Genomic DNA, 22,406 nt, shown 5'->3' on the forward strand with positions numbered 1-22,406 from the left:
ACCTAATTTATAAAGTACAAAGTTATAATTATATAATGCAATAATCAAATACATGAAAATATGGGAAAACATAATTAAATAGAATGACTGCTATCTCTGTTTCCAAATAAGTGACATCCAAGTAATCCCGTCTCTTTCTAATTTTTTTTCTTCTTTAGAATAGCCACACAGTTAATAATTAAACTATAAAACTTTTACAACAAAGTGCTTTGAGAAATATCTATAACTCTTGTATGCCCTTTTGGTGAATTAAAGAGAAGGGCAAAGTGATAACCACAGCCAAGAAGAGCACACTTGACACTTGTAATACTAGCTGAGCAGTTAATTGGGTAACAATAAATTGAGGTACCATTCTCCTAATTTCCCTGCATGTGAAACCATTTGCTTACTTATTTCTTTAGACAGAAACAAAGAGGCAACTTGTAGAGAGAGGGAAAGAGGGAGAAGAAAAGGGAGAGGGAGAGAAGGCTGGGGGGGAAGAGAGAGAAGAGAGAGAAACCAAGAGAGACGGACTGACCAAAGTTTCAGTCAGCATGTTGGGAACAGGCCTTAAACCTGAGTTGTGCACATGTCAAAGCAGCACACTAGCTCGGAGAGCTGTGTCTCCCTCTCAATTTCTCTCTGTCTCTATCCAATAATAAACTTTTAAAAAAAATATTAAAAACCTTTCTCTAAAAAAAGAAATACTGGTAATAGTTGATAATTATTGTCTTATTTATTCTGATTCTATTATTAACTAATTGGGGAAGTAAACACTTCTCCATTCAATTTTCTGTCCATAGTTGTCACCTCATGAATGCAGTATGGGTTTTGACACTTTGTATAAGCAGCCTTGGATTTATACTTTGTATTTATTTAAGTTAATCTCATAACCTGTTGCTATTTGAATAGGTTCTGTGTATGGTCTCTAAATTTCACCCTTTAATTTCAGCTTTTGAAATTAATTTCTGAGCATTTTTCCATGGATGCCTTTTATTGAAAATCACCTTTAAGCTGATACCAGTCAAGTATATAAAAAATTATATTCCAGTATAATTTTCTCAAATTTCTTAAAAGCATTATCACTTGCAGTAATAAATAAAATGATGCTAAGGTCCAACTTCAGAGAGTAAAAAGTGAGATATTTGGACATGGAGATGAGAGATAAAGGAGGAGAAGAAAAATTATACTTATTTTTTTCCATAGAGATTCTAGTCTTAAATTATCAGTGTCTTGGAGAATATTGCTTGTTAAAGTGGAAACTAAGCAACCTCTGATTCACAAATATGTCCCTTTCCAGCTCAACACCTGTTTGCATCTTCTAATGTATGCTCAGTTTTTTTAATGTAGACAGTAAATAACAGATCACAGTTCTGCTTAATGTAATGTAAAAATTATTCTGCATACAACTGAAAATGACTATTTCCCTAGAAAGGGAGGTAAAGTCTTTGGATGATGCTCACTTTCCTGTAGGCATTCTGCAGCACAAATGCTATATTGCAGAGTTAATAATACTGAATCCTGTGATACAAAGTCAGTGTGCATTATATCACATGGTAAGAAAATAAGAGAGGACAGAAAAAATGATTACATAAACACAATAATACATTCATAACAGGATAAATACTATTGATAATTACAACCTTTATTTCTGTAACTGGTTATATAATCATACCTGTTATTTATTCTCAGTAAGTACTTCTGCAGGCCATAGTTCTTTACCTGGTAGGATAACCCACTCACTCACTCCTGAGACATTGATATTTGGATATTCAAGTTTACCAGGAGCTTCTGACTAAATTTGTCTTTTATCATGATTTACTTCAGTTATTTTTAACTCAATAAATTGTTTAAAGTTATTTAAAAAAGCACAAATAAATATCATTAGTGGCTGGAAATAGACAAATTTGAATGTTTCACCTTCATATCTCATATCTTTTAAATTGAAATCTTTCAGAGATCCATGACAGGACATCTCCTTAAAATTTCTAATTTTAATTATCAAATGCATGCAAAAATACCATTTTACTCCATACATTTTGTTTTACAAAATAGTAAATTTAGTCACTTTTCTCATTTAATGAAATAAATGCTCCATGGACCAGTTTCTGCTCTTTTTATCTGGAAGGAATTATGTTAAGTGAGCTAAGTCAGAAAGATAAAGACGAGTGTGTGATGATCCCACTCATAAACAGAAGCTGAGAAAGTAGAACAGAGAGGGAAACTCAAAGCAGGATCTGACTGAATTTGGAGTAGGGCACCAAAGTAAAAACCCGGGGTTGAGGGTAAGGGTGGATGTTCAGCTTCATGGGATGGGGGTGGGGGTGGGAGTGGTGGTGGTGGGTGGGTGGGAGGGTGGGATGGGATACAGTCTTTTGGTGGTGGGAATGGTGTTTGTGTACACTCCTATTAATTTGTAGTCATATAAATCACTAATTAATTGAGAGGGGAAAACACTATTACTTAGTGTGAGATTAAAGCAGGGAGTAGCTAATTTACTTGCTGGGTAGAGGAAAAACCATCTCTGTTTTCACATATTCTGGCTATGGGCATTGTCAAGAATAAAAGAAATCATGGGGCATTAGGCTGTGGCACACTGGGTTAAGCGCACATAGTACAAAACACTAGTACCTGTACAAGGATCCCAGTATAAGCCCTCGGTAGTGAGGCAGGACTGTAGGTGTCTATATTTCTCTCCCTCCTATCAATCTTCCCCTCCCCCTCTCAATTTCTCTCTGTCCTAGGCAACAAACAGGAAAAAAAAAAGGGGGGGGAGGGGGGTGTGCTCTTAGAAAAGCACCAGCCATAACCCTGGAGGCAAAAAAAAAAAAAAAAAGAAGTCAGTTCAGATGTTGCTATTTTACATTGGAAACTCAGTGTTTTTGTTGGCTCAGATGATTAATTAAACCACATTGCAATTTAGGAAGAGCAGAACTTAGAACACCAACTCAATCACTGGGAGATGACAGTTGCCTTCATAGTAATGAATGATTTGCATCAGCAGTAAAGTTGTCTTTAGCAAAAACCATATGCTTGAACTGGATGATGCATAATCCTGGTGTGAGAAGTGACAAAAGCATCACCTATTGTATAAAATACACTATAAGCAATCAAAAATTTTGACGTGTCACATACATCCTGCTGGGAGAAGGAAAATCTATCCTATGATATTAATAGCACCTTTGAAATCCATAGCCTATCTATAGTAATGGGAAATCTTAGAATTTTTTTTTATTCTAAGGGAAAAAAATGACAAACTAAATTTGAAACTTTTAAAAAGGAATTCAAGTTTAAAATTCATGTTTTCACTCTGTGTACATTTAAATATATATTAAAACTTAAACCAATAAATATGAAAGCCAAAGGAATATCCTTTGCACTAAAGAGTAATATATAAGCTATCTTTTAATTGTGTTTAGGTTTTAATTTCTGGGTAAATTATTAAATATTTCCATCAAATACTCTTTAAATATTTTTTCATTTTATTTATTATTCATTGGAATTTGTGTTACAAAATTCTAAATCTCTGTTGTGGATAATAAAATGTAAAAGACTGCTTGATCACCATTATCTTTATCAGATAATATATAAGACAGTGATTTTGGCTGAGCATGTTTTACAGTGCAGGGTTGTTCTACATAGTATTCTTGTAAGAAAAGCAGGGCAGAGGAAATATGAAAGTCTTGTGTTTAATGGAAAGCTTAACGATAAATTTTATACTTGTATGTTTTTTCTTAGTTAAAATTGAACTGATATTATACACCAATAGATGATAGGTTGCTAGTTTTATTCATCATATGCTATGTGTCAGTAACAGCTTTATGGAATTCTAATTTTCTGTGCCCTTGTCTTTTGTATATCCTCCCCCCACCCTTTCTTCACCAGAGCACTTATCAGCTCTGCCTTAGGGTAGGGTATAGGATTGAACCTGGGATTTAAGAGCCTCAAGCATGAGAGTCTCTTTGCATAACTATTATGCTAGCTACTCCCCACCCTGGATAAATGAATTTGCTTTCACTTTAGTTCCTAAAATAAAATTATTACATGAAGATTATGTTGGATCAGAGTGACCACACTGAAAGAAAAAAATATCCTAAATTGAGTTTCTTTTCTAAGTTAAAAAGGTAAGTATGTAGCACAGAGAAGTTGTCAGTCTTTCTCAATCTTAGTTTAGTAGAGAAGGAAAAGAATTTGGTTTACATAAACTTTGGTTTAAAGCTGGGTAATTTGTAAGTAGAAGTATGTTTTCTAAAATTATTAATATTGTTTGAATTGCCCCACCAGTATTTTTAAAGCACTAGAAAACTGATATTCTTATGAGGAAAATGTATTTTTAATGATTTTTTATTTGCTGTATTCTCTGGCCTTGTATCAATTATGTAAAGATGTGAAATTTTGAATAACTGTTTGCTTCGCTTCCTTTTGTGAGACAAAATAATGGTACTGAACTGGAAGATGACTCACCCATTAGAGTATGCTGGCAAGTGCAGGCTGATGGAACTCTATAGTGCAGCTATTTATAAGTAAAATACAACCTTGTTTGACAGATTGATGTATTCCTGCTGAAAGTGACAAGATTGAACAGTCAGGAAAAAAATAATAAGCTCCCAGATAGTGATGTTTAAATATGGGAAGTAAACAGCAAACAGAACATTTAGTTTTCCAATTAAAAAATTTCTGATATGATGCTATTTTCTCTTTCTCAAAGTCATCAGGTCATGTGATCTCTACTGCAGTCAGCATAGAACTTTATGGTTCAAAGCCCAGCTTTCCTGACAGCTAACTTTTGCAGAGAAGAACTTGCGAGGTTGTGACCCAGTAGATATAGGAAAGCATGATTTTTTTTTCTTACTTTGAGCTTAGTCTATTTTTCCTGAAAAGCCATCAAGTTCCTGCAGGAAGCTCTGGGCTACAAATTTTTAATTAGTGCTTATCCTCATACTTTCACTAACCCTCTTATCTAAAGCAGCCTTCTGTTAGTCTTGGAAGGAGCCAAAAAGTGTTCTACTTGCATTTTCTCCAACTGCCTATCCACCTATATATCTTTTTTACTCTTCAAAGTCATAGAGTACTTGGAAGATAGAGGAAGAAAAAAATGTAATGTCTCCATCTCTCTAGATCCCATGATTTTTCAGCCCTGTAGCAAAGGGAGTATACCTGGATAGCTGTGGCAGTCCTGCAGCTCATGCCTGTAGCAAATTGACATTTCTTTACTTAACAGAGATGACACTATTTATCTTAACCCAACTCACGTTCACTTACTGACAAAAGTTAGTCTTTTTAAAAGGATCTAACAGTTTTTGGAAAAGTTTGACATTTAACCAGCAATGCACTGATTTGTTTTGTGTTGGTTAATATGTAAAATACTTAAGTTGGGGGTGACCTCATATCACAAGGACATGAGAATTCATGCCTATATTTCACCAACTGTACTGTAAACCATTGACTCCTCTATAAAATTGCATATAGGTACTAGAAGAAATTAACAAACTGACAGAGCTCTGCCTTTTTTTTTTAATAAAAATGTTTCTTTACTTAGTCATACGTTCACTATGACAGAGGAGAGAAAAGAGAACTAGGACACTACACAGAGCTCACATATGATGGCGCCAGGGGTTGAGCCTGAGACCTCTAGTGTCTCAGGCATGCGCATTGGTGCTCTAAAGGGTGAGCTGTCTCTTTTGGCCCTGTAGGCCTATAGTAATACAGTTAAGAGTAAATAATGGGACTATAATATAGGAAAGATACTCCTAAAGTAAGGGTGCAAAATGAAGAAATTGGTGATGGAAGTGAAGCTTATTTCACAACTTTGTTCATAAGAATGACTTCAGAGATCAAGGTACTTAAATAAGAGAAATGTGTAATATCTGAAATGGAGAGGCAGACATACCTCTGTCTCAGAACTTTGAAAATATTCACTTACCTACCCCCAGGAATAAGTATTTATACCATTTTCCCAACAAAACTGGAGACTGATCTGGATGACCTTTTTTAGAGACTGAGAAATATTCACATCCAGATACCACTCATTTTTAATAAAGGCAGAGTTATTAAAGAAGCATAATCAACTTCATGATTAAATATTTAATCTATGAGTTAATTAATTTTCCAGTTTTTTCTTTATCTTTTTTTATGTGAATAGAATCTTTCATATTTGAGTTTTATTTCCTCATCTCTAAAAAAGACAGTTTCCTGAGCCCCAGGTTCAGTCCCTAACACCACATATGGCAGAACTGAATTTTTCACCTTTCTCCCTCCAGCCCTCCCCACCCCTTGTGTGTGTAGAATAAATATGTTTAAATTTGGGGGTAGGGTGGTGGTGCATGTACTTAAGCACACATAATACTTGTCTCAAGGACCCATGCAAGGATCTGGGTTTGAGGCCTTGCCTCCCCACCAGTATGTGTGTGTGTGGGGGGGGAGGTGTTAGCCTATCATAAACCATAGGCTAAACTTAATCAACAAAGAGTGTGAATTTACCTTTTAAGAGATGGAGCAAAAGGTGGTAACATGGGATGGTAAAGATGGTCAAAAAGACTGTGCCACAGAAGAGAAGAGTGCATAATATATGCTTTATAAAACTCTTTGGAATACTCCCTAACTCTAATGCTGCCTAGTAAGATGTTTCAAATTATTTAGAATCAAAGCTCTAGTGTTTACTCATTAGTACTTTAGTTCAACCAAGAAATAGTTATTTCGTCTGCTTTTTGTGCTAAGAAGTATGCCAGGAGTTGAGGAAGGAAGGGAGGGTGCAATTGTGAATGGGTAGTTAGTATTTTAAGCTAGGAAATGTACTTGTGCTTCCCACAAACATGCCAGCATAAGGAGTGAGCAAAGTTAATCCATTGGTTTAGAAATGTCTGCTCACTGTAGCATTGATTTCATGCCTAATAGCCATTTTTCATGTGTTTTTACTATTGACACTATGTGCAGATAAATGAAATCTTTGACTTTTTGAATGAAAACATATAATTTAATTATATTGATATTAAGTGACTATTAGTTAAAACTACTTGTGTGAAAAAATTAATGTAATAATAGCATAAAATTATAGCTTGCAGCATCATAATATTACCCAAAACAGAATGAATAGTTTTATAGAAATATAATAAAAATAAGGTAGCTCTCATTTCCCCTGAAACAATTTACCTACATTACAGACATCAAATTAAGATAGTAGTTCTGTGGCCAGACTCACGTAGGATTAGTAGCAATTCTCTGACATTCACTGAAACGCTGATGTGGACCTGTTTCCCTAGTAACACGATGTTTTCAGTGAAACACAAGGGGAGATGTTGATCAATGTTCAAGTAATTGTGGCCTCAAGTAAATTGCAGTGAAACCATGGAAAACTTTTATGTATGTAATCTATCAGAAAAGCAGAGTGAATGTGCAAAAGCAGTCACCTTGGAAATGAGGACACTGCACTGTGTATGTGAAGTATTGATATCTGTCATCTTGGTGCTGGCACTAGATACTAACTATGATCCATGGGCAGGTGTGGCTGAAAGGCCAGTTAGGAACAATGGGCCTTTTCACTCGCACATGCCATGATGTGTGTTCAGTTTTGCAGCTGCAACTCCTATTTGCAGAACATACTGCTGTTTAAAGAGCATCTATTTAGATGTAATGGCAGTCCAAAATCTTTACACAAAGCCACCTAGTTCCTGAATATCTCATGTCAGTTTGTCCTGTGGGCACTAAGCTACTCTACCTTCTGCAATCACATCACACATCATGCTGTTGTGAGAGTATATGCAGAGCTTTCCTTCTTTACAAATTCTGAAACTGAAAGTGTCATGTTCTCATGAGGATTACTTAAAATCTGGGCATTTGGGAGTTGGGCGGTGGCACACTGGGTTAAGTACATATAGTGCAAAGGGAGAAGACTGGCTCAAGGATCCCAGTTCAACCCCAGGGTTCCCTATCTATAGGGGTATTGTTTCACAAGTGGTGGAACAAGTCTGCAGGTGTCTGTCTTTCTGTCTTCCTCTCTGTCTTCCCTTCTTCTCTCAGTTTTTCTCTGTTCTACCCAACAACAACAAGAACAGCAACAACAACAATGGGGGAAAAATGGCCACCAGGAGCAATGGATTCATAGTGCAGGCACGGAGCTCCAGCCATAACCCTGGAGGCAAAGAACAATTTGCTTCTTTACATTCATTTACCTATTCATTCAGAAAATATTTACAGGCCAGGCAGTGGTGTGCATGGCTAAGCACACACATTACTACGCACAAAGACCCAGGTTCTGGTTCCTGGTCCCCACCTACAGGGGGAACTGCATGAGTGGTGAAGTAGGGCTGCAGGTGTCCCTCTGTCTCTTTTCCTCTCTATCTCCCCTCCCCTTGCAATTTCTCTTTGTCTCTATACAATAAAAGAATATTTAAAAAATAAGAAAAAATATTTACAAAAGATCTATCATGCCCCTGTCCTTCCCTGTGAGCTACATGATCAGGATAGAGCACGGAGGAGACAAAACCATCTCTGGGTCTTTTTTTTTTTTTTTTTTCTTCCAGAGTTATGTCTGGGGCTTGGTGCCTGCACTATGAATCCACTGCTCCTGGAGGCTATTTTTCCCCTTTTGTTGCCCTTGTTTATCATTGTTGTTGTTATTGTTGTTGTTATTGCTGTTGTTGTTGGATAGGACAGAGAGAAATGGAGAGAGGAGGGGAAGACAGAGAGGGGAAGAGAAAGATAGACACCTGCAGACCTGCTTCACCGCTTATGAAGCAACCCCGGTGCAGGTGGGAAGCTGGAGGCTGGAACTGAGATCCTTATGCTGGTGCTTGTGTCTTGTGCCATGTGTGCTTAACCCACTGTGCTACCGCCCGACCCCCTCTGGATCCTATTTTGAGGGCTGATATCTTGTTACTTGATTTAAGAGAAACTGTCAATAAAGTTCATAGAATTAATCAGGAAATAAATTGTTCTCTCTAGTGCAAGATCACAGTACGTGGTAATACTGAAATTTGAACATGGCCATAGCTTTAGGCAACATACCATGCCTTTGGGTACTAATAGAACACTGGTGTCTCCAGTGTGCCAGCTGTAATTAGTGTCTTCTTTTCCATTCTACCAATCCATTCTACCAGAAGTAATATTGAGACTTCATATAGATACCTCCTCCTTTCTACTTTTTATATACTGTGTTGAAGTATATGTTCTTTAAAGCCAGGAGTTATATTTATTTATCTTTGTTTCCCTTAAACAGAATCTTATAGAGATAAATAGAACACAGTAGTAAAATTGTAATTTCATGACCACATGACTTGCTCTGTCAGTCCTTCCCTCTGTTTTAACAGTTTACTAAAGAAGGTTATCTTGAAGCCAGGCAGTGGCACATCCTATTAAGCACACACATTACAATGTGCAAAGAACCCAGGTTCAAGCCCCTGATCCACACCTGCAAGGAGAAAGGTTTGTGCTGCCCGTGTCTCTCTCTGTTACTCTCCCTCTCCTCTCTGACTGTACTTCCCATTTTGCTTACTTTGATTTGTTCTTCTGACATTACTGTCTAGCACATTTCTCATCTGTCTTCATCCACAAAAAGCCTTGTGAAAGTAGGGATGTTGTTTTACTTACTGTGATGTTCTATTACAAGACACTGGTAACATTGAAAAATGCACATCAGTGTTCCTTGTAAGCGCATCTCTGAGATGATGACACAGCTCACAGTGGCAAAAACATTTTTGACAACCATTGATGAGATGTAATAGTTATATAACTCTACAATGGCGTGAATCAGCTCATTTCTGGTATAACACATGATCTTTAGGTAGACTAACATATGTGCACATGTACAATACCACTCTCAACATCTTTAATTAGTGAGACAATTGTTTTGACAGTGCAGGTTGATACTAGGCACATCTTGCTAAACCAGAGTACATCATCCCTGTTAATTATAACCCAAGCTGCTCAATTACTTGTCTCTGTATTTAAGCCTCACTGCCAATAAAAGTGTTCCAATTCCATGTGACTATTACTTAGACGATTTTTGGCAAATCTTTAATGAGAGTCTGTTTACTCTTTTCCTGAATTTCTCCTTTCCTTTCCCCTTACTCATTGGCAAATCTAAGCACACTTTTGACAGATTATATTTACTCACACACCCTGGGGTATCATCCTTGACTCTCCTCTCATCTTCACCCCAAAATCTAAGTATTCAAAATGTTAAATCAGGTCTGTCTTGAAGCTGCCCCCTTCTTTCAAATTCCAACTAACATAAGATTAATTTCAGCCACCACCACTTTTTGTGTAGACTGTTACCTCCTTATTGGTTTTTCTGTCTTAGATCTTGGTCTTCTCCAACGCCTTCTCACAAAAGGTGGCTTTGCTTTTGCTTTTGCTTTTTTTGTCTCCAGGGTTATCTCTGTGGCTTGATGCCTGCACTACGAATCCATTGCTTCTGGAGGTCATTTTTCTCATTTCTGTTGCTTTTGTTGTTGGTATTGTTATTATTGTTATTACTGTTGTTGGATAGGACAGAGAGTAATCAAGAGAGAAGGGGAAGACAAAGAAGAGGAGAGAAAGATAGAAAATCGCAGACCTGCTTCACTGCTTATGAAGTGAACCCCCCCTGCAAGTGGGGATCCTGAAGCCAGTCCTTAGGCATCACACCATGTGTGCTAGTGCCCGGTCCCGGCTTTTTAAAAAGCATATTACCTTTGAACCCAAATTCCATTACATTGAAGTAAATTTTAATGCTGTGATGTCTGTCTGTCTGTCTGTCTGTCTCTCTCTCTCTCTCTCTCTCTCTCTCTCTCTGTGTGTGTGTGTGTCTTTCTTGCCACTGGGTTATCATTGGGGCTTGTTGTCGACACTACGAATCCACCATTCCTGGCAGTCATTTTTTTTTTTTTACTTTCTATTATATTTGATAAGAACAAGAAAAATAGAGAGCAGAGGGGAAATAGAGAGGGAGAGAAAGAGAGACACCTATAGACCTGCTTCACCATTCATCCTGCAGGTGGGGAGCCGGGACTAGAACCTGGGACATTTGCACATGGAGATGCATTCAATTAACAGGGTGCACCACTGACTGACCCTAGTGCTGTGTTTCTCTTTCTCTTCCTCCCTTTCCCCTTATCTCTTGTTTTCCCCCTCCCCCCAACTTTTATTTTAATCGGAAAAGTAAAATTCATTCCTATGCTCAACACAGTTCTTGGCACATAGAAAATGTTAGATTTGGGGGGCTGGTTGAGAGCACATGGTACAAATGTTCAAGGACCCAGGTTTAAGCTTCCAGGCCCACCTGCAGGGGGAAAGCTTTGCAAATGGTGAAGCTTTCTTAAATATGTCTCTTTTCCCTTCTATCTCCTCCTTGATTTCTGACTGTCTCTATCTAATAAAAATAATAATAAATAAATAAAATTAAAAAATAAAATGTTAGGTTTTGTTTGCCTCAATGAAAGTATATTTATATGAACAAAAAATGGTACATGAATGATATTAATATTGCATCTACCTAAAATTCACTTTGGAATTTTGTATAATTTTAAAGTAAATTATTTATTTTTTAGTTTTATTTCTATTAGTGATTTAATATTGATTTACAAGACTATAAAATAATAGAGGTATACTTTCACACCATTCCCACCACCAGAGTACTCTGTCCCCATCCCCCTTCATTAGAAACTGAAGTAGTTTTCACAAGATCAGAGATATGGGTTGACTTTATATCTATCTATATCTATCTGTATTTTTTGCCCTTTTTTTTTTCTACAGTCCTGCCTTCACTTCCTTTCTAAATCACAGCTATACCTATTATACTTCAAGTGTCTTTTCTTTTTCCCCTCTTCTCTCTTAGATAAGAGTAATACCTCTGGTATTTTTGTTTTGCTTCTCTTTCAGTGATGGTATAAAGCATTTCTTTATCCCAAAGCATCTGTGTATATTGCATGTTGAGCAAGAATTCAGCTATATTATGGTATCAACTATTGTGTGCTAATATTTTAAAAAAGAGATTTACTTAAGATACTAGCTGGTACTTTCAGCAGGTGTAAGGTGGGCATAATTTTTAGACTTCTTAAATGTAATTAAGAAGTGTGGGAAATCATTGATTAAGATTACACCTTCTCTTAGCCTCTTCTGCATGAGAAGTGTTAATTGTTGAATGTGTGACAGCACCATAAAATGAAGAATAAAGCAATAAACATAGTAAACTCATTCAGAGAAGATATTATGAGATTTAAAAATAAATTTCCTGAAAGGTAAGTTTTTACTTAATACTATAAATATTTGAATGTGTATAATTTGTTAAAGAATAAATATTTGATAACAGCATATATTAATTTTTCTTCAGCCAGTTACATTTTGTACCCTTTTCCCCCTTGTCATTGAAAAGAGTTAGCATTTCTTATGTCTTCAGAGATGAACCACATTAAGTTCCAACTAATTAAATGTAAAACAAAACGATTGAAAGTATAATTGAATATCAAGGCATGGAAATGATTCTGGATCAATACAATGAAATTCAAGTGTAAATTAATTGTATGAAGTTGTAAACATATATAATTAGGAAAATGGAAATTCATAATAAAGGTAGGGGTAATAAAGACACTAGGAAAACCAAAGAATGGGAAAACAAACGTAACTATTGGCTAATGGGAAAGGAAATTAAAATTCATATAAAGTATTGTAAGTATTAATATGTTAGTTATAATTAGAACACATGTAGTGACTTTTATTTCTACTGACATAATTGATATAGAACATTGTATAAGTCTAAGGTTTAGGCTGATTCATATGTTTCATATTACCTTTAACATATCTAATCATGCAATTATCACTTTTTGAGGTGGAAGCAATTAAAATATAATCTCTTAGCAACTTTGATTTTTATAGTGCAACATTTTTACATTTTTGTCTGGTTGCTTGGCAGTGAATTAGATCTTTTTTTTTTTTTTGACACCTGCAGACCTGCTTCACTGCCTGTAAAGCGACTCCCCTGCAGGTGGGGAGCCGGGAGCTCAAACCGGGATCCTTACGCTGGTCCTTGTGCTTTGTGCCACGTGCGCTTAACCACTGCACTACCGTCTGACTCCGGAATTAGAGCTTCTATACTTATGTACCTGCTTCTTCTTCTTCTTCTAGCGTTTGCCCTTCTTCCGTAGCCAGTCAACAGCGTCAGGTTAAGCCTGATGTAAAGTTTCGAGACCTCCTTTGAATCTGGAGAGGTGGCAGTCGTTGACTATGTGGGTCATAGTCTGTCTGTAGCCGCAGGGGCAGTTCGGGTCATCTCTGGCTCCCCAGCGATGGAACATAGCGGCGCACTGGCCATGGTCTGTTCGATAGCGATTGAGGAGGGCCCAATCATAACGTGCTAGGTCAAAGCCGGGTTGACGCTTGCAGGGGTCTGTGATGAGGTGTTTGTTCTTTACCTCAGCTGACTGCCAACTCTGTTTCCAAGAGTCTGTAACAGAGAAGTTCAGTGTAGGCGTAGGAGACCAGATTGGATGACGAGACGTCAAGCGTTGGACAGGGTGGGCGAAGATATCCGTGTATATTGGCAGGTCCGGTCGAGCGTAGACATGGGAAGTGAACTTAGATGATGCTGCATCCCAACGAATATCTGACGGGGCAATGTTGCTAAGAACTGGCAGCCGTGGAACCGGGGTGGAACGGATGGTTCCAGAATATTTACATCAATGACCTTCCAGAAACTTCTTCAAGGAAGTTCATCTACGCCGATGACATCTGCTGTGCAACTCAGGCATCCAAATTTGACATCCTCGAGGAAACACTCATGAAAGACATGTCTCTGATATCTGATTACTGTAAAAAATGGTGACTAATCCCTAGCACTGCAAAAACGGTATCATCTGTTTTCCATCTACACCATGCCTCGGCCTCGCGTGAGCTTAATGTGCAGCTTGGCGATACGAGAACCGGCATGAAGCCCAGCCAGTCTATCTTGGCGTTACTCTCGATCGCACTCTGTCATTTCACGAACCTCTCATAAAAACTGCAGCAAAGGTGGGTGCGAGGAATAACATCATTGCAAGACTGGCCAGCTCCTCATGGGGCGCGAGCGCTTCCACACTACGACCATCATCTCTGGCATTATGCTATTCCACTGCAGAATACTGTGCCCCAGTATGGTTCCGTAGCCCCCATGTCCACTTGGTCGATTCCAAATTATATTCCTCCATGAGGATATACTTTCTAAGAAAAATGAACAAAAAAAGCTTCATAAAAGAAAGCCATATCTCCAACATAAATATCAAAAAAGGCTTAGATATTACTCAGTATTTTTAGATGTAATGAGATGGTGAGACCCATGATATAGATTTAACCGTGTATTTTAAGAAATCCAAAGTAGAGAAATCCTAAGTAACAGTAGGTTGGCATAGAAATACTATAAAAAAGCATTCTGGATATATTTAATTGCATCCATATGGACACATACTTAAAATTTACAAAATAAAATCTTTTGTTAAGGGAATTATGGGATCTTTTCCAATTTTTTCTTTAAACCTTTATAAATAAAAGCCATGTTTAATTTCACATTATACACTCAAATTTTACCTGCAAGTTTTTGTTCTTTCATGCATTGTCTATAAGGGATAGATGATTTTCTGCTTCTCTACTTTGTACAAAAAATTTTTTTTAATTTGGGGTTGTAAAATCACTCAAAAATATTGCAAGAATTTTAAATTGATATTTAATAATTAAGGGCATAACATATTTTACAGATGCACAAACAGTACCATAATGGAAATTAAAAGTTGCTAGAGGCCACTAATGTAGCAAAGGGGCAATTTAAAAGTTATTAGAAACAGGGAGTCGGGCTGTAGCGCAATGGGTTAAGTGCAGGTGGCGCGAAGTGCAGGGACAGCCTTAAGGATTCTGATTCAAACCCTTGGCTCCCCACCTGCAGGGGAGTCGCTTCACAAGCAGTGAACCAGGTCTGCAGGTGTCTGTCTTTCTCTCCCCCTCTCTGTCTTCCCTTCCTCTCTCCATTTCTCTCTGTCCTATCCAACAACGACGACATGAATAACAACAATAATAACCACAACAATAAAACAACAAGGGCAATAAAAAGGAATAAATATATAAATATTTTTTAAAATTATGAGAAATAAGTCCAGAGGAACTGTAATGGATACAGCTGCAGGGAAAGAATGACACATGTGCTGGCAGTCTTAGGAACCTGTGTAGCACTTCAGTCAGCACAGCTGAGCAAAGCTTATTTGCTTTTGTTACAATGATGATATAGAAACCATTAAAGTTAGAACTACCTTGAGACAATCTGTAAGATTTGTGTATTACAGAAACACTTTCTGAGTTTGTGTATGTATAGACTGTAGAAATTATGTCTGTCTCCACATTCCAATTCACAGAAACATTAGAGGCTACATATTAACCAAAATTAGTCATTTTTTGTTTATAAATTGACAATCTCAAACTCAATTTAGTAAATCTTATCCTAAGGCCTACAAAAATAGGAAATATTTTAAATCTAGAAGATAAATTAACATATATCTGAGAATCAAAATTATTGGCACAAGTTTCACATGAAAGAAATTGTGCTACATAAAGAGCATAAATATCATAAAATTAGTCTGATTAAATTCCCTAATGTTTTGATAATCTGGTATCTCTAACATAATCTGTTTGACTGTTTTCCTTACAATAAATAAGCAGACAACTTCCAATTAAAATGATGATGTCTTGGTTTCTGTCTTATACCAGCCAGGGACAAAGCAATCCCTTATTCATCCCAGCTTTGGCCTTTGCTCATGCCTGGTTCATGCCCTGGACATAGGATTAAAAAAAAAATTGATGATGTCTTCAATTGCAGATTGACAATGCCTTCAAACAACCTATCTAAATATTATCAAACATAGGAATAGTACAATCTATCATGAAATCCATCAATTATCTTACAAAATTGTAATGTAATTGATTCCTAGGTAGTATATCCATCTTAAGAGCTGTATTTCCAAGTATTTTGTTTTCCTCAGATTCACCAGGACTTGCATTTCTCAATCCCCATACTACTAAGTTATAATGGTGATATCTGCTTTAGAAATCTAATACAATTGGAGGCTAGGCGGTGGCACATCTTTTTAAACACACACACATTACAGTGCGTAAGGACCCAAATTTATGCCCCTGGTCCCCACCTGCAGGGGGAAAGCTTCACAAGTAGTAAAGCAGGGATGCAGATGTCTCTCTGTCTCTTTTCCTCCCTATCTCCCCTTTCCTTTTAATTTCTTTCTGTCTTTCCAATAATAAGTAAATAAAATATTTTTAAAACATTTAGTACAGTTGTACTATGGGAATTATTCTGTAGTGTTAAGCAAGTTTCAGGCCTTTAATTAGAACAGACCAAGAAATCTGTGTGTATGCATTTGTGTGTAGGTTGGAAGGATTCTGTTTCTTGTGACAGAACAGAGTGTCTTTGAAAGTTTTCCAATAGCAGGGAAAAAAATCTATGTTAGTTTACCTAATGTCAATAAAATAATGGCAGTCAAATCATCTGATTTTCTGGTCTCCAGTGTATTAGATTCATAGTCAATCAGCAACACAAACTTGCTTCAATCAGGGTCATATTTGATGACAGTCTATCTCAATTAGTTGCTACACAATTCTTTTAAAAAATCTGATAGCAGATTTAATTTTATGGCGAATATCTGAAAGGGTGTTCTTTCCTCTCAATAAAAGTTTAATCTTTGGATTATAGTTAAAAACGTTACATTTTAATTTTATATTACCTTGCCATCTTGCTGACTTGCCAACCATGAAAAGGCTATAGTAAAAATATCTGTAATTTATCATACTATTATATTAATTTATTATGCTTGTTCTAGGCATATTGTTGAAGGCATTTCTGTTAAATCACTATCTTTCATATAGGAAATTCCATCTTAAAACATTTTACTTTAGTATTACCTCCATCCATGAACTTCTGTGTTGTCTCCACTGGAAATAAAAGCATGTAGCTGTCCACATTTCCTTTTTGTTTTGATGACCAAAGACCTGAGAGATCCATGTTATACTCTTATTATTAATTGATTAGTATAAGAAATCCAGTCAAGTGAGATAATTCACATCAGGATAAATGAATACAGGAAGACATTACAGAAGATACCAGATCTGAGCCAGCCCTTAAGAGAATGGAGCATATTTAGATATTATCCTGACATAAAGGATTAGGTGTCAGTGCTGTGTTAGGTAGATTAGTCTTAGCTACAGAAACAAAAAGACCCTAATATTTAAGTCACTGGGGTAGATGGTCCTCCACTTAGTCTTTGGTTACCCAGGATCCTTTTACTATGCTGTGCTAGAGTCCTATTTAAGCATTCCCTCTCATTTGCCTTCGAGTATGGAAAAGAATACAAAGTAAGTTTGAGAAATAGACATTGTCACACCTTAAAGTGATTTGTATTGCTTTTATTTAAGTCTTATGGGAAGAACTTACTCAGGTACCACTAAGTTCAAATGATACCCCAAAATGTAGTGGAACTGAGTGGTGGGAAGAAGAGAACAGATGTTAATGGACTCTGCTACAATATTAAAAGATAAAATTTAGTAGTTTAAAATTTCAATAACTTAATTGTTCACAGAGTGACTAAAATAAAATGTAAAATTAGTTTTCTGAATTAAAATGTATTGTCTTGAAATAAGGTCTAAAATATTTATTGTGACAAAATAGGATGTTCTCTTGTCAGTGAGTGACTGGTTAGAAAGTGAGTAAAGGACAGTTGCTGAGAGACCTCTGACCCGCACACCATGTCTGTACACCTGTTTGTATTCTAAGTATACAGCATTCGCAGTATGTCGGTGCACTCCTATATAGTTCCCTAAGAAAGAATGTATGTATCCTCAATATTGTTTTCTCCATACATATCATATACTTGATAAATTAGCAGAACTATATGTAGCATGTGAATGAAAATGTAAGCATGTGAATCGATTGAACAGTTCTCATACTAATGGATCATTTCAGTCTGAAATGGAGAAGGTACTGCACTATAATGAAAATTACCATGATGTCTTACTTTTAAGGATCATTCTCACTTTTCGCCACTTCACAGACACTTGCTGTAATCCATAAAATAAGAAATTCTGAATCTACTTTTATTTAGACTCTATAATTGACTCTTGTTACCTAGTTTTATATAGATGTTTATTATAGCAAAATCTTCCATCATGATATTTTTATTAATCAGCAAGATAGTCAATACAAATAAATACTTTTCCTCATATTATGAAAATGAGGTTAGCATTACTTTTAACCCAACTAAATGGGCCACAACAAAGGGAACAATGGAGCTGAGAGTTCCTGAAATGCTATTTCAAACATGTTCAGTCCTCTAGTCATTGTTTTAAGGTTCATTTATCCAAGTAAGATCCTAGAGAACATCAATATAGGTAACTTTGTTATGTGACTATAAAAAAAAGCATACTTACATAACAAAAGGTTAAAAATGCATATGGGGTTTCTATTCTTAACTGAGCTACTCCAGGAGTTACTTTCTAAGTAACTGATTAAGCACACACATTACAGTGCATAAGAACCAGGTTCAAAATCACCTGCAGGGGAAGAGCTTCGTGAGTAGTAAAGCAGGGCTGCAGGTATCTATCTCTTTCCCTCTCTCTATCTCCCATTCCCCTCTTAATTTCTCTCTGCCTCTATCCAATAATAAATAAATAAAAAGATTAAAACTCTTAATTATAAATCCATAGATACGTGAAGTTAAGCTCAATGTCACTTTTCCTAAAGCAAGCCTCTAAGAGAGACACTTTTTAATACAATGATTTGTTTCTGAATTCCTAAGATGACATCACTACAAATTTTTTTTTTTGGAAGGGAGTCATCTTTGGGGAGAGAAACAAAGACCAGAAACAAAGAGGAAGCAAAAAGAAGTAATATAGATATTCATGTAATGTAATATATAATACATAGCATATAATATATAATATAGATATTCATGTGTAGGCATTGCTTTTCTAAAAATTCAAGTGGATCACAGACAAAATATATCAAAATCAAATTTATGAACTATAGTACACCCAAATATATGTCCCATACATGGACAAAATAAGGAGGAGGCTTGAGTTCACTGTTAATGATAGTGCTGATAGAAGGAGAGGGAACACATACATGTTTTTCCATTCCACTGCTCTGATGTCAGCATATTCCTTTGAGCTACCAGAGTATTGAAATGGAAAGGATTTATTCTTGCTGTAGCTTCTAGAGCAGAGTTCTTGTCAGTTTTAATCAGCTGCCTCCTTAGGAGTTGGGAACCTGCAAGGAGAAGCAAGGTGAGGAGTTCTGTACTGATGAGCCTATGTCATAGGTGTGTGCCTAGGGAAATACAGATTGTTTTAATGTGGAATGGCATATGTCTTAGTAAAAATGAAGAGCATTTAAATAAAATGTCTGTATAATAGTGTAACTTATGCTGTCTTTAACTACTCAGGGTATAAAGTAACTTGTTTTGACTTACAACCAGATTACCTTACCAGCTTGATCAATCCAGTATATATCCTTACATCTTTTAAATTAATGATTACCATGTATCTTGATTTCTGTATTTGTCATGCAGCTGTTTACATTTCTGAAAAGTATGAAAAAGTTGGTTATATAACTCTCTAGCCTATCATATCACAGAAACACTACAGGATTATGCAACCTTGCAGATTCAGTCTGTAAAACAATTGACTGCTTCTTTGGGATACTGTCCCAACTCCAATAAGGTATATTTCATGATTTGATGGATAGGAACCATTCAGTGCTCAATAACTTCAGGCTTTGTACAATATTTGATATAGAAGAGATACAGAATTCATGTGGGAACAGTGAAGGACACATTTTCCATAGACAGTGCCATGTGGTTTGGGTCCTTCCTTGTGGAATGGAGCCTTGTTCCTGGCTTTGGAGTCTGCTCTCTATTTAAATTTGCACTGTGATTTGGATCCTATGTTTGGAGGGGGTTTTGTTTGTTTGTTTATTTGTTTTGTTTTTCTTAAATGAGGCAATCCCTTTCACTAATTTATTTCCTGAGTTCCATTGCAAATGACTGTCTTAAGGACAGATCACTCACTGCAAAAGTAAAATAATTTAAAATAGAAAAATATTTTAGTTCTGTCACTATTTTGGACTTTTTTTTTAAGTACCACCAATCAACTAAGAATGACTTGTTTTCCCTTCTATTGCATCCTGACTGTATACTCACTACTATTTACCTCTTTCCTCCATTCTCACAAATATGGGAAGTAACCAAATTCAAAGGATCCTATAGACTATTTCTATTCTCAGTATAGAATCTGTGTGTGTGTGTGTGTGTGTGTGTATATATATATATATATATATATATATATATATATATATATGTTTTGTTGTTTAAAAAAAGTAATGTACAAACCTGAACTTAAAACAGACCCATTAAGGGATCTGTAGTTGGGGTTGTATTAATGATTCTACAGATATTTTATTAATGACATAAATCACTGTGCAAATTGCTATAGATTCCAGAAGATACTATCCTAGAGGATTTGCAAACAAACAGAAAAGAAAAAAAAAGTAAATGAGTAAGTGCACAAATTGTTAATTGCAATTATTCTGACTTTTATAGGTTTTCTTTCTGCCTGGAATATTTTACCCTTAGTTAATTCACACAGTAGGCTAAATCTTATCTCCCAACCATCAGTAGATTGTGTATATAGAATTTGCATGGCTCAGGGTACACTGCAGTACAGATGTTGGTGAGAATTTCAAGCTTGAATTCAAAGATCATTTACTCTTTATGGACAAACTAGTCCAGTCATTATTATCTTGCATACATAGTGAAACTGTCCCCCCATTATAAAAGTGATAGATGTCAGTTATAATAAATTTGATGTAAACTGGAAATTATCAGATTTTATATTAAAAATTCTACAACTCAATTCCAGGAAGAAGACAGCTAGATCCTGGAATCTTTCACTGAGTAAGGTCTTAAGAGATAGACTGATTAAAAAAGAAAGGGGGAGAAAACCCTTCTAATTACCTATGAATGTCTCAGCAGTGAGCAATCATGAGAAAGGAAATGCTGGAAAAGTACTTGACATTTAAATGTCAATTTAATCAAATTATGCAATTTTTTAAATGTGGCTGAGTGTAATGGGCTCTTTAAATTGTTTAAACCATGCCTATTTCTAAAATGGTCTAGAGGCTGAATATTTGTGTCTTTAAAAAGTCTGTTTTAACTAATATCCTTAAAGAATTACTTACTGAATTACATTGTTACTCTTTTAAAACAAAAATGAAAATTTTTATATTTCTTTCAGAATGAAAGATATCATATCTAATTTTAAAGAACTAGCCAAAATTTATAGTAAGTTAATTAGATGGCATTCCATAGATCATAGAGTTAGCGTATGTAAATATAGTGAAGGAAAATCATTCAAATTACAAGGAAAACAATTACTTTGTTTCCCTTAATATTAACTAGAGTCAACTCTGATTTCAGATGGTCCTTGCCCTCTATTTACTACACAGAGAAATGAAAATTATCTCAAAATATTTTCCGAACATAACAATCTCTTATGGGACTGACATACCAGTAGCAAGTAATAATAGTTACCAAAAACACATATTTTCTTTTTTTTATATTTATTTAATTTATTTATTCCCTTTTGTTGCCCTTGTTGTTTTATTGTTGTAGTTATTATTGTTGTTGTTGTTGTTGGATAGGACAGAGAGAAATGGAGAGAGGAGGGGAAGACAGAGAGGAAGAGAGAAAGATAGACACCTGCAGATCTGCTTCACCGCCTGTGAAGCGACTCCCCTGCAGGTGGGGAGCCGGGGTTCGAACCGGGATCCTTATGCCGGTCCTTGTACTTTGCGCCACCTGCACTTCACCTGCTGCGCTACAGCCGGACTCCCAAAAACACATATTTTCAAGTCACTTTGGTCCCAGTGCCCAATAAAATTTGAACTCTGGGTTTGAAACCTAGTGATGAAGAGATGCATTTTTGTTTCTAACTTTACAGTTCTGCATATTGGATAAATTTAAAGTTATTTGATCACATTACTGTCACAAAAGCAATAAAATGGATATCTGGTGCAATTAAGAACAGATTTAGAATTCAATGACTGGATTTTGCTTTCATATCTGTTACTTAGTTGTGTGAGTTGGGCAAATCTTTCTAAGCATTGGTTTTCTTTTTTATTATTAATATTATTTTTTAATTTTTTCCCTTTTGTTGCACTTTTTGCTTATTGTCATTGTGGTTGCTATTGGTGTCATTGTTGGATAGGACAGAGAGAAATTGAGAGAAGAGGGGAAGACGGGGTGAGAAAGACAGACACCTGCAGACCTGCTTCACCACCTGTAAAGTGAACCCCCTGCAGGTGGGGAGTCTGGGGTTCGAACCGGGATCCTGATGCTGGTCCATGCACTTTCTACCATGTGCGCTTAACCCACTGT

General features: G+C 36.1%; 1 protein-coding gene and 1 pseudogene across 12 annotated transcripts in view; both read left to right on the top strand.

Annotated features, from left to right (window-relative positions):
- GRIA4 (glutamate ionotropic receptor AMPA type subunit 4) overlaps positions 1-22,406 on the top strand; it is a 301,414-nt gene that overhangs the window by 47,525 nt on the left and 231,483 nt on the right. The gene's annotated exons all lie outside the window — the stretch shown is intronic.
- On the top strand, positions 15,660-15,753 carry LOC132535166 (small nucleolar RNA SNORA48; annotated as a pseudogene).

This window comes from Erinaceus europaeus, chromosome 20 (assembly GCF_950295315.1).
Source record: "Erinaceus europaeus chromosome 20, mEriEur2.1, whole genome shotgun sequence".
In the NCBI taxonomy this organism is placed as follows: Eukaryota; Metazoa; Chordata; class Mammalia; order Eulipotyphla; family Erinaceidae; genus Erinaceus; species Erinaceus europaeus.